The sequence below is a fragment of the Nerophis ophidion genome, linkage group LG29 (assembly GCF_033978795.1).
Source record: "Nerophis ophidion isolate RoL-2023_Sa linkage group LG29, RoL_Noph_v1.0, whole genome shotgun sequence".
In the NCBI taxonomy this organism is placed as follows: domain Eukaryota; kingdom Metazoa; phylum Chordata; class Actinopteri; order Syngnathiformes; family Syngnathidae; genus Nerophis; species Nerophis ophidion.
Window position 1 is genome coordinate 28079675 of NC_084639.1, and position 12413 is coordinate 28092087.

A 12413-nucleotide genomic window follows, 5' to 3' on the forward strand; every position below is an offset into this window, starting at 1 on the left:
CTGGTCTAATATATATATATTTATATATATATAGATGTGTCAGAAGTGCTACTGACACTTTGATTATGTTCGCTTTTCCTGTCTTTGAAATCACTTCCTGTCCTGGTGCTCTTGTTTTGTCACCGTTTCCTGTCTGCGCTCTGTCTTTTACGGCACCTTTACTCTCTGCTCCGTGTCCTGCCAGCACACCTGTTCCTCATTTCATTATATTCTATTTAGTTCCACCTGAGGCCCTCCTTCACTGCTTCATCATTTTTCTTTTCAGACTGATGTGGATCGGACGGGTTTTATTCGCAGTGAGTCATACTTTGCTCTTTTTCACTTGCATTCTGCTGTGTGCTTCATAATGTGGCTTTTTTTGAGTGCTTTGCTGATTTAAATTGTGTGCTTTGCTGTTTTAAATTGTATGCCTCGCTGCTTTCATTTGTGTTTGTGTTGCTGTGACATCTTGACCCGCATTGCACATGCACATGTGTTAGGAACACATGTAGAAACAACACACATTTAGTTGCTGACAAACATGCACATGTGTTAGGAACACAACATGTAGAAACAACACACATTTAGTTGCTGACAAACATGCACATGTGTTAGGAACACAACATGTAGAAACACACATTTATTAGTCAGTGACAAACATGCACATGTGTTAGGAACACAACATGTAGAAACACACATTTATTAGTCAGTGACAAACATGCACATGTGTTAGGAACACAACATGTAGAAACACACATTTAGTTGCTGACAAACATGCACATGTTAGGAACACAACATGTAGAAACACACATTTAGTGACAAACATGCACATGTGTTAGGAACACAACATGTAGAAACACACATTTAGTGACAAACATGCACATGTGTTAGGAACACAACATGTAGAAACACACATTTAGTGACAAACATGCACACGTGTTAGGAACACAACATGTAGAAACACACATTTAGTGACAAACATGCACATGTTAGGAACACAACATGTAGAAACACACATTTAGTGACAAACATGCACATGTGTTAGGAACACAACATGTAGAAACACACATTTAGTGACAAACATGCACACGTGTTAGGAACACAACATGTAGAAACACACATTTAGTGACAAACATGCACATGTTAGGAACACAACATGTAGAAACAAGACACATTTAGTTGCTGACAAGCTGTCAGTCACCATGGCTCTCAACTGCTGGCTAAGAGAGTCAAGGTGTGGCTGAATGTTTGCTACAGGTGAACACACCTGCCTTTACTGATTAGGCCCAAATATGGTTGTGCCAATGTTTGGTTGGGTCTGGCTCTCTGGGAGGCCACTGCTTGGTTGGGTCTGGCTCTCTGGGAGGCCACTGCTTGGTTGGCTTTGGCTCTCTGGGAGGCCACTGCTTGGTTGGGTCTGGCTCTCTGGGAGGCCACTGCTTGGTTGGGTCTGGCTCTCTGGGAGGCCACTGCTTGGTTGGGTCTGGCTCTCTGGGAGGCCACTGCTTGGTTGGGTCTGGCTCTCTGGGAGGCCACTGCTTTAATTCTTGTCATCAGTCATTATTGAAGTTTGGTCTGGTCACGTACAGGCTCTGTATGTATATGGACATGTGTATGTATGTTTATGGTCATTTACAGACTCAACATGTATATCGTTTATAGTTATGTACAGGCTTGACATGTATGTATATTTATGGTCATGTATAGGGACATTATCTCTATGTATGTTAATGGTCATGTACATGTATCTCTGTATGTATAGTTATGGTCATGTATAGGCTCTGTATGTATATTGTTAATGGTCATGTATATTTATATATGTTCATGGACATGTATATCTCTATATGTATATGCTCAACATGTATGTATGTTAATCATGTATAGTTATGTTATAGTTATAGTTAGTTTCAATGTTTGTTTATAGTCATATACAGACTGTATGTATATGGACATGTATATCTATATATGTATATGCTCAACATGTATGTATGTTTATAGTCATGTATAGTTATGTATATTTCAATGTTTGTTTATAGTCATATACAGACTGTATGTATATGGACATGTATATCATTTACGTATATGTACAGGATCTGTATGAATATTTTATGTGCAGGCTTGACATGTTTATCTCTGTATACTTATACATACAGATATATGTCGAGCCTGTACATGACCATGTTTATGGTCATGTACAGGCTCAACATGTATTTATATTTACAGTCATGTACAGTTTCTGTATGTGTATAGGCTTGACATGTTCCTGTATAATTATGGTCATGTACAGGCTTGACATCTCTATGTATGTTTATGGTCATTTACAGGCTCAATATGTATATTGTTCATGGTCATGCACAGGTTCTGTATGTATATGGACATGTATATCATTTATGTACATGTACAGGCTCTATGTATATTTACGTTCTATGTACAGGCTTGACATGTATGTTTATGTTCATGTACAAGCTCAAAATGTAAATCTGTATATTTATGTTCATGTATATATGTTTATGGTCATGTATGTATATGGTCTGTTTGCAGGTTGGACGTGCATCTGTATTTTGTTCGGTTCATTTGCAGGCTGGACCTGCATCAATGAATTTTGTGGGGTCCATTTGCAGGTTGGACGTGCATCTATGAATTTTGTTGGGTCCATTTGCAGGTTGGACGTGCATCTATGAATTTTGTTCGGTCCATTTGCAGGCTGGACGTGTATCTATGTATTTTGTTCGGTTAATTTGCAGGCTGGACGTGAATCTATGAATTTTGTTGGGTCCATTTGCAGGCTGGACGTGCAGGTATGTATTTTGTGGGGTCCATTTGCAGGTTGGACGTGCATCTATGAATTTTGTTCGGTTCATTTGCAGGCTGGACGTGAATCTATGAATTTTGTTGGGTCCATTTGCAGGCTGGACGTGCAGGTATGTATTTTGTGGGGTCCATTTGCAGGTTGGACGTGCATCTATGAATTTTGTTCGGTTCATTTGCAGGCTGGACGTGAATCTATGAATTTTGTTGGGTCCATTTGCAGGCTGGACGTGCATCTATGAATTTTGTTAGGTCCACTTGCAGGCTGGACGTGCAGGTAAGTATTTTGTTCGGTCCATTTGCAGGTTGGACGTGCATCTATGTATTTTGTGGGGTCCATTTGCAGGTTGGACGTGCATCTATGAATTTTGTTCGGTCCATTTGCAGGCTGGACGTGTATCTATGTATTTTGTTCGGTTCATTTGCAGGCTGGACGTGCAGGTATGTATTTTGTGGGGTCCATTTGCAGGCTGGACGTGCATCTATGAATTTTGTTCGGTTCATTTGCAGGCTGGACGTGAATCTATGAATTTTGTTGGGTCCATTTGCAGGCTGGACGTGCAGGTATGTATTTTGTGAGGTCCATTTGCAGGTTGGACGTGCATCTATGAATTTTGTTCGGTTTATTTGCAGGCTGGACGTGAATCTATGAATTTTGTTGGGTCCATTTGCAGGCTGGACGTGCAGGTATGTATTTTGTGGGGTCCATTTGCAGGCTGGATGTGCAGGTAAGTATTTTGTTCGGTCCATTTGCAGGCTGGACGTGCAGGTAAGTATTTTGTTCGGTCCATTTGCAGGCTGGACGTATCTATGTATTTTGTGGGGTCCATTTGCAGGTTGGACGTGTATCTATGTATTTTGTTCGGTCCATTTGCAGGTTGGACGTGCATCTATGAATTTTGTGGGGTCCATTTGCAGGTTGGACGTGCAGGTAAGTATTTTGTTCAGTCCATTTGCAGGTTGGACGTGCATCTATGAATTTTGTGGGGTCCATTTGCAGGTTGGACGTGCAGGTATGTATTTTGTTCGGTCCACTTGCAGGCTGGACGTGCATCTATGAATTTTGTGGGGTCCATTTGCAGGTTGGACGTGCAGGTAAGTATTTTGTTGGGTCCATTTGCAGGCTGGACATGCATCTATGAATTTTGTGGGGTCCATTTGCAGGTTGGACGTGCAGGTAAGTATTTTGTTGGGTCCATTTGCAGGCTGGACGTGTATCTATGAATTTTGTTGGGTCCATTTGCAGGTTGGACGTGCATCTATGAATTTTGTTGGGTCCATTTGCAGGTTGGACGTGCATCTATGAATTTTGTTGGGTCCATTTGCAGGTTGGACGTGCATCTATGAATTTTGTGGGGTCCATTTGCAGGTTGGACGTGCAGGTAAGTATTTTGTTGGGTCCATTTGCAGGTTGGACGTGCATCTATGAATTTTGTGGGGTCCATTTGCAGGTTGGACGTGCAGGTAAGTATTTTGTTCGGTCCACTTGCAGGTTGGACGTGCATCTATGAATTTTGTGGGGTCCATTTGCAGGTTGGACGTGCAGGTAAGTATTTTGTTCGGTCCACTTGCAGGCTGGACGTGTATCTATGTATTTTGTTGGGTCCATTTGCAGGTTGGACGTGCAGGTATGAATTTTGTTGGGTCCATTTGCAGGCTGGACGTGCATCTATGAATTTTTGGTTCATTTGCAGGCTGGACGTGAATCTGTGAATTTTGTTGGGTCCATTTGCAGGTTGGACGTGTATCTATGTATTTTGGTCGGTTCATTTGTAGGCTGGATGTGTTTCTATGTATTTTGTTCGGTCCATTCGCTGGACATGTTTGTATTTTGTAGGGTCCATTTGCAGGCTGGACGTGCATCTATGTATTTTGTTCTCATGGTTTATGTACAATGTCAATTTTGGGGGGGTCTTGTCATCTATAATACAAGGTCAATATGTATTTAATATGTCATGTTTTTTGTTATCTACAAAGTCAATTTTTAAGGGGTATGGCCATCTACAATACGAGGTCAATTTGTGGGGGGGTCTTGTCATCTGCAGTACAAGGTCAATATGTATTTTGTCATGCTTTATTTACAAGGTCAATTTTGGGGGGTGTCTGGTTATCTATGATACAAGGTCAATATGTATTTAATTTATTTACAATGTCATTTTTGGGGGGGGGGGGTTCTGGTCATCTATAATACAAGGTCAATATGTATTTACTTTGTTATATACAAGGTCAATTTTGGGGACGTCTGGTTATCTACAATACAAGGTCAATATGTATTTGTCATGGTTTTTGTTTCTACAAGGTAAATTTTTGGGTAGGCTGGTCCTCAACAATACAAGGTCAATATTGGTTTATTCCGCCAAGCAATGCTACATAAGTCTTACCCAATGTTATCCATTCATTCATGTTATTTATCCTTCTTACACCATGCAGCGCTACATTACACAACTTACAATGTGTTCTCAATCCTGCTGCTTCTCCTCCTGCTGTGCGCACTGTTGGGTGCACTGCGGCCCACATCAATGGGCGTTCCCTCTCCGCTGCAGCCGTGCCTCCGCAAGAGATCTGCAATCAACACACCTGCCAGTGATGAGCGACCAGCCTTCAAAAGCCAGCGCGTCTGAGATCCGATGTCAGAACGTAGCTTCTCTTACTCCGTACAGTAAGCAAACACGTCTCCAGCCTTCTTTCTCAGTTTTCCCTTCCCATTGTGTTCACTGTCTCTCCTGTTGTGTCGTCCTCCAGCTTCCTCGAGCCACGTGTTTTTTTCTGGACCCCTTTGGATTCCTTCTTGGCTTCCTGGACTAAGACCTCGCTCCTGTCCTCGACTATCCGCCTGCCCCCTGACGTCCGAGCCTGCTTTTCCCCTTTTGGACTCCCGCCTGGTTCTCAACACGCACACTCAACACCCTCTGGTGACCACGCTCAGATAATACTTACACGTAGTCGCACTACTTCTCTTTCAGCTAATCACACACTGCACTCTCATACTGAGCTGTCAATAAACATGCTTACAATTATGTACATCGCCTCTCTGCAGTCTTCTTTTCCTGCTGTCCCGTCACACAATGTTATTTTTATTCATTCATTCATGTTATTTTTAAACCATGCACGCAACACTACAACTCTTACACAATGTTATCTATTGATTCCTTCGTGTAACTAATGTATCATTTTTACAACATGCACAACACTATGAGGGGTATAATTGGTTGTCAAATGTTAAGGTGGTATTTACCATGAATTTATTAACGTGGACCCCGACTTAAACAAGTTGAAAAACTTATTCGGGTGTTACCATTTAGTGGTCAATTGTACGGAATATGTACTGTACTGTGCAATCTACTAATAATATGTACTGTACTGTGCAATCTACTAATAAAAGTATCAATCAAGTATTATTAAATAGGTGTATAATTGTTTGGTTGTCAAATGTTAAGGTGGTATTATTAGGTGTATAATTGGTTGTCACATGTTATGGTGGTATTATTAAATAGTTGTATGATTGTTTGGTTGTCACATGTTAAGGTGGTATTATTAAATAGTTGTATAATTGTTTGGTTGTCAAATGTTAAGGTGGTATTAAATAGTTGTATAATTGTTTGGTTGTCAAATGTTAAGGTGGTATTATTAAATAGGTGTATAATTGTTTGTCACATGTTAAGGTGGTATTATTAAATAGTTGTATGATTGTTTGGTTGTCACATGTTAAGGTGGTATTATTAAATAGTTGTATAATTGTTTGGTTGTCAAATGTTAAGGTGGTATTATTAAATAGTTGTATAATTGTTTGGTTGTCAAATGTTAAGGTGGTATTATTAAATAGGTGTATAATTATTTGGTTGTCACATGTTATGGTGGTATTATTAAATAGGTGTATAATTGTTGGTTGTCACATGTTAAGGTGGTATTAAATAGTTGTATAATTGTTTGGTTGTCAAATGTTAAGGTGGTATTATTAAATGGTTGTATAATTGTTTGGTTGTCAAATGTTAAGGTGGTATTAAGTAGTTGTGAAATTGTTTGGTTGTCAAATGTTAGTTGTATTATTAAATAGAGGTCGGTGTCTTGCAGGACCGATAATCAGCATTTCCATTTTCTTGGCGTTGAGTTGCAAAAAGTTAGCGGACATCCATTGTTTAATTTCATTAAGACACGCCTCCAGCTGACTACAATCCGGCGTGTTGGTCAGCTTTAGGGGCATGTAGAGTTGGGTGTCATCAGCATAACAGTGAAAGCTAATACCGTATTTGCGTATGTCACCTAGCGGCAGCATGTAGATGCTGAAGAGTGCAGGGCCAAGGACCGAACCCTGGGGAACTCCACACGTTACCTTAACGTAGTCCGAGGTCACATTGTTATGGGAGACACACTGCACCCTGTCAGTAAGATAAGAGTTAAACCAAGACAAGGCTAAGTCTGACATACAATACATGTTTTGATATGCTGTAATACAATATTATGATGGACCGTATCAAAAGCAGCATTAAGATCAAGAAGCAGCAACATGGATGACTCCTCAGCATCCATCGTTAGCAATAGATCATTACTCATTTTTGTCTCCGTAGTAGTTTTCCCTGAAAGACTGAAAGGGTTAACAGAGATGAACACTAAATGTTCAATTTAGCTGCTATGCAACTATTTTTTTTCGAGGATTTTCAAAATAAAGTAAAGGTGAGACACCGGCCGGTAGTTTAGCATGAAGTCAGGATCAATTAATGTTACCAATTTATTGTCAGGATCAATTGTTACCAATTTATTCTCACACCATATACTTTGTGGTCTCATAGTATTGTGGGTTGAGGGGTAAAGAGAGGATGGTCAAAAAGGAAAAACATTTTAACTTAAAAGTTTCTTGTGTTGAAATTAAGCAGAAGAACATGTTTCAATGTTTCCCAACATAATTCATCCATCACTCACGTTGCGTTGCAAACTTATAATGTTCCTCTTTCAAGGAACCCCAGTGAGCTGCTCATTTCTTTCCAATGTGAATCCTGTCTTCACAACCAATATCAATACATAAACTTCTATGCTCCAAATGATAAACCTTTCTTTGACATGGCGCTCAAAGTGGCAGATTATGTTGATTCTGATATTATGTCTCGAGATCTAAATTTAACAATAAATCCAAATATTGATAACTGCTAAGATTGTTAAACTTTTATTTTTATTTTTTCCTCTCTTCTAAAATTAATGCAAACGCTTACCTAATATTTGGAAGACCTTAAATCCATTTGAGAAGAATTAACTTCATTCAGACATCAGTCATTTTCAAGAACTGATATGTCCTTGGTTCCTAAGGCAATTGTAGAAAACGTGCAAGCCAAAATTCACCCAATTATTTCTGATCATAGTTGAATTCAAATCACCGTAAGCTTTCCTCCAATTCAAACAATGGAAAATGTTTTTTTTTTTTATTAGAAAGTAAGAAATAAGTTACAAATCAAATTTATTTCAAATATTCAGGATTCTGTCTCTGACATCTCCACAATATGGGAAGCACTTAAGTGTTGTGGAAGAAGAGAACTTATTAGGATTACATGCTTCAAGAATAAAAACATGCTAAAGAAAATAAATTATTGAATGGAATCAATTGCAGGACACATTTGCCCAAACAAAATAATCAGGAAACTTGGATCAAATTTTGCAAACAAAGAATGGAATTGTGATCATTTAAAGCAGAAGGTTGAACATAAAATTAAAGTTTCATGAAAACGGCAAAGAAGCTGGATAGCTCCTTGCGTTAAGATTAAAGAAGTAGATGTGAAATCATATTGGGTGAAACCTGTAAAAATGTCTGTTTTTAAGGCTAGTTTCTTATTACCTACTAGGGTTGTGCGGTGCATTGGTGTTGGTGTAGTGCCGCGATACTGGTGAGTCATGTTCGGTACTATACCGCCTCTGAAAAGTACGATGACCCACTTCCCCTGTGTCATCGCCACGTCGGGACGAGCATGTTCGGCAGCGCACGGTCACTGGGTGTTTGCGGGCAGACACGGTGTGTGGATGGAGAGGGGAGAGCGGACGCATTTTGGTTTAAAAACTAACAATAAAGCTGTAGCGCCCTCAGGAGGAGGTCCTTTGAGACGTGGCTAGCTGGCGGTTAGGGTCAGTCCCCGGTCGGCAGGGTTTTGGCTACTTCTAGATCACTAATCCTCGCCGCCATGGCGACAAATAAATAAATTAATAAACTAATTAATTTAAAACCTTTTCTCACTCCTGCGCTTACCAAAGGCATGCAGTAAAAGTAAGCATGCGCTAATTACCTTAAAACCTCTTCTCACTCCGACACTTACCAAAGGTATGCAATACAAATTTGAGTGTGATGTAAGCTTGGACCTTAAATCCTACTGAATAGCCCTTAATCTTCAACCTGTATGCGATTTCAAATTACCGGTATTGAAATCAGCCTACTCCATTTTGAAAATGATGACAGGGGAAGTGTCACTCGTGACTTTGAACAGGCGGTCATACTAAGCATGCGCTAATTTTGGGAAGTGAGTTTGACCCGGCAGTAATTCAAGACAGGCGCATACTATATGTCCTGCGGCAAGTCAAGGAAATACGGTATGTTTCTTACATGTTTCTTATGTGGGCCTACCGAGGATGTCGTGGTTTGTGCAGCCCTTTGAGACACTAGTGATTTAGGGCTATATAAGTAAACATTGATTGATTGATTGATATTTGGTCCCAAGCAAATCAATGAAACATTTCGAACATTTTATAAAAATGTATATAACCTGAGAAAGATTGTAGTATAATCTGTGCAGTCATATTTAAATGCAAGACAACTATCATAATCAGAGCACTGGAGGAACCTAAACAATTAATGGAAATTCTAAAAGCTATAAATTTGCAAAAATTAAATCTCCTGGCCCTGCTGGCTACAATATTTGATCAAATATTCAGCGAAGATTTGTCTATTACAAATGTACCAAATATTTAATAAACATTTGTTTTCTCCAACCTTCAATTGTTCTCATCTCATTGGTACATAAAAAGGATAAAGACATTGATTTGCAGTCATTCTTTTGTCCCTAGCCAATATGGACGATAACATCTTGGCAAAAATCTTAGCCACACAATTCTCAAATGTAATTGGTCAGGATGAATTAATTTTCCTAACTGGCTTCATGGAAGGTCGACAATCTTCAGACAATACAAGGAAATTGTTTATCTGTAATGCCAGAAGTCTCCCTTCAATGGACTGTTGATGCAGAGAAGGCATTCTGGTCATAAACTGCTCATTTATGCTCCGCACATTACGTATATTTGGAGTTGGAGATCATTTCATACAATGGATTAAGATGTTTTATACAAGGCCCATGGCATCAGTCAAAACCAATCATATTTCAGAACCTTTTCTGTTAAAAGGAGTAAAACAGGGATGTACTGCATCTGGATTATTAGGGACCGATGTCCTTTTGGGACAGAGGACCCTATTGAATTTTTAAGGTTTTATTATTATTATACCACCGCCTCTTTGAGCTGTAATTTGACTCCCTTAACATGCTTCAAAACTCACCGAATTTGACACACACATCAGGTCTGGCAAAAATTGTGATCTAATCAAAAAAACGAACTCCAAAACTCAGAATTGTGCTCTAGCGCCCCCTAGGAAGAAAACACAGACAAAACGGTCTAAATTTCAGTAGGAATGTTGTAGAAACATGAAACAAAAACCACTGCGTAGTTCTCAGTTAGACCTATATTTCATCCACTGAGACCCCCTGGCTAAAATCAACAGGAAGTTTGTTATTCCCACTTCAATGCAAAAGTTGGCCAAAAAAAAATTCCCTTTTTTTTTTTTTTCAAACATTATCTCTATTCTGTGGCAGTTTGTCATTTTGGCTTTAAATAAGCACAAGAAAGATTGAACTCTTCTGATTAAAAGTTTGAGAGTTTTAATTACTACCCCGGTTTGGATTTTATGAGCCTGCAAAGAACCATTGCACTGCTGCTGTTGTCACAAAATTGCGGTTTTCTGCTCAGACCAAACTATAGGACTGTCATACAGACAAACAAAAACCTCAATATAGGTCTCACTGAGACCTATATTTCATACACTGACCGCCCCCAACTAAAATCAACAGGAAGTTTGCTATTCCCAATACAACTGCATTATATTCACCATGCTTTAAGACAGGGGTAGGGAACCTACGGCTCGGGAGCCAGATGTGGCTCTTTTGATGACTGCATCCGGCTCTCAGATAAATCTAAGCTGACTCTGCTTAATACGATAAATAATGAATTATTCCACTTGTAATCAGTGTTAAAAATGATGTTCAAAATATAAAACATCCTCGTGCATTTTTAATCCATCCGTCCGTTTTCTACCGCACCTGTTCAAGAAGTTGCGTTGATGGTAAGAAGTTATTTATTTATTATTGGTTAGTGTGGCGCTTGCCCTCCTGGGGGTTCTTCAGACCACCAAGCACCGACATGAGACCCTGTTTCAGGGTTACAGTATTATTTCATTTTTCAATAAGTCTCTTTCTCTTTCGTTCTCGCTCGCGCTCTGGCTCCAGCACCAACCCAGTCTCTCCTCCTGGCTGCTGCTTATAACATAGTGACAGGTGATTAGGTAACAAGGCCCAGGTGGGCTGTCTACGCACCTGTCGCTAATTTCGAGGCCGGTCCTGGCGACACCCCGCTTCGCTGCAGGCCCGCAGGCCACACCCCCTCCACAGTTAGCTTCAGAATAACAATATCATAAAGAATAAGAGACCTATTATACTCTAGAAATGTTAGTCTTACTTAAAAATGCACGTGTTTAGTTGTGTTCAGTGTTAAAAAAATATTGTACGGCTCTCACGGAAATACATTTTAAAATATTTGGCTTCTTGGCTCTCTCAGCCAAAAAGGTTCTCGACCCCTGCTTTAAGAAGTCTTGAAATAATGGCAGCAAGGCGTCCTTCTAAAATGCCCAAGCCACTTTACAACTGTTATTGCTATGAGACTGATGTATAACACGTGTATACAACTTTTTCTCAGTGTAATAACCCATCCATCTTCTACCGCTTACGGGGGCAGCAGCCAAAGCGGTCCCGTCCATCATTGCTTGCAGCTTTAATTTGGTTATTAAACCCTTAGCTGCAAAAATAAGTGAAAATAATATTCATGGAATAAAAATTGGCTCTCAATATAATAAGCTATTGATGTGTTGTGACGACATAATTCTCTACTTGTCACATGTTGACTCCTCTCTTTGCTGTAGCAATGATGTCATCACTGAATATGGCTGTTTATCAGGGTTTTATAATTATCACTGCAAATAATCTCAAGTTCAGAACTCCAAAATGAAATGGAAAGAGGCAGAAATCATATCTCGGACTGCATATTACACCAAACCTTTATACAAGTAGAGAGACTAATCTTAAAAAAAAAAAAAAAAAAAAAAAAAAAAAAAAAAAAAAAGGAAAATCCAAAATGGAATGCTGGTTACATCTCTAAATATCACTGTGGGGTCGGGTGAACATAATAAAAGTGAGAATACTGTCAGCAGTTAGGACAGGCATCATTTTCAGTACATAATTACCATATTTTTCAGAGTATAAGTTGTACCTGCCGAAAATGGATAATAAAGATATATACGTCGCACTGGAGTATAAGTCGCATTTTTGGGGGAA

General features: G+C 39.4%; 1 long non-coding RNA gene across 1 annotated transcript; it reads left to right on the forward strand.

Annotated features, from left to right (window-relative positions):
• The first annotated feature begins 230 nt into the window (after positions 1–230).
• Positions 231–5803, forward strand: LOC133545952 (uncharacterized). The gene is made up of 2 exons (XR_009804946.1): positions 231–5446; positions 5530–5803. It is a non-coding gene; the product is annotated as an uncharacterized LOC133545952 (long non-coding RNA).
• Positions 5804–12413: the final 6610 nt, after the last annotated feature.